Source organism: Mycetomoellerius zeteki, unplaced genomic scaffold (assembly GCF_001594055.1).
Source record: "Mycetomoellerius zeteki isolate Tzet28-1 unplaced genomic scaffold, Tzet1.0 scaffold134, whole genome shotgun sequence".
Lineage (NCBI taxonomy): Eukaryota > Metazoa > Arthropoda > Insecta > Hymenoptera > Formicidae > Mycetomoellerius > Mycetomoellerius zeteki.
Window position 1 is genome coordinate 98,320 of NW_017256276.1, and position 1,213 is coordinate 99,532.

Sequence of the window (1,213 nt, forward strand, 5' to 3'; positions counted from 1 at the left end):
TAACTAGGTGTTCGCCGTCTAGGAAGTGGGTGTCTAGGTGTTTGATATTGAGGAAATGAGTGTCTAGGTGTTCACCATCGAGGAAGTGGGTGTCTAGGTGTTCGCCGTCGAGGAATTAGGTGTCTAGGTGTTGTCTACATGTTCGCTGTCAAGGAAGTGGGTATCTAGGTGTTCGCCGTCGGGGAAATGAGTGTCTAGGTATTCGCCGTCGAGGAAATGAGTGTCTAGATGTTCGCCGTCGAGGAAATGGGTGTCTAGGTGATCGCCGTCGAGGAAGAGGGTGTCTAGGTGTTGTCTACATGTTTGCCGTCGAGAAAGTGGGTGTGTAGGTGTTCGTTATTAAGGAAATGGGTGTCTAGGTGTTCGTTATTAAGGAAACGGATGTCTAGGTGTTCGCCATCGAGGAAGTGGGTATTCGTCGTCGAGGAATTAGGTGTCAAGGTGTTGTCTATACATTTACACGACACCCTTAATCGGGTGTATTAATATCCGTCGTTATGAAATTAGCCAATCATAGCTGTTCCTCGGAAGAATGGAACGACTGTGATTGGCCAGTTTCACGATACCCTTAATTGGGTCTAATAACATAAATTTTATATAGAAGACTGTCGTCTAAATATTTTGATATTACTATTATAAGATGATGAGGATGGTCGTGGGATTTTTTAATTGAGTAATAGTAACTTTAATTGTATACAAACTTACCTTTTTAAGAAAAAGGTAAAAAAAGCGCTAAGCGTGCGTGCTTCTCGTATGGAAACCACCATTTGGGCCGGTTTCACCAATGTCAATTACTTAATCGGCCGTGGAACTGATGACTAATTGCGTTTCCTGTTTGATGAAATTCTTTGTATATGATACATTCCAGCCCAAGTTATAATGGCTTTATTCCCCTTCAAAAATTATTGCATGAAAATCATTATATCACAAAATTTACTAAATCTAATGATATGTATGTTTCATCTGTATAAAAGATTTTATATAAAAAATTGTGGCGCCAAGTTAAATTCTGTTAATTTAATTAACTTTATCGAAATTTTATGTATTATTCGTAAAAAAGATTTGATAGCCAAATTAAATAATGAATATTAATCTAATATGTATTATTTGTACAAACGATTTGATATCAACAACTGTGGCGCCAAGTTAAATTCTACTACAAAATAAAAAGTAAAACCTAAGTGATACTATCTTTATTATTTACTTAATCCAA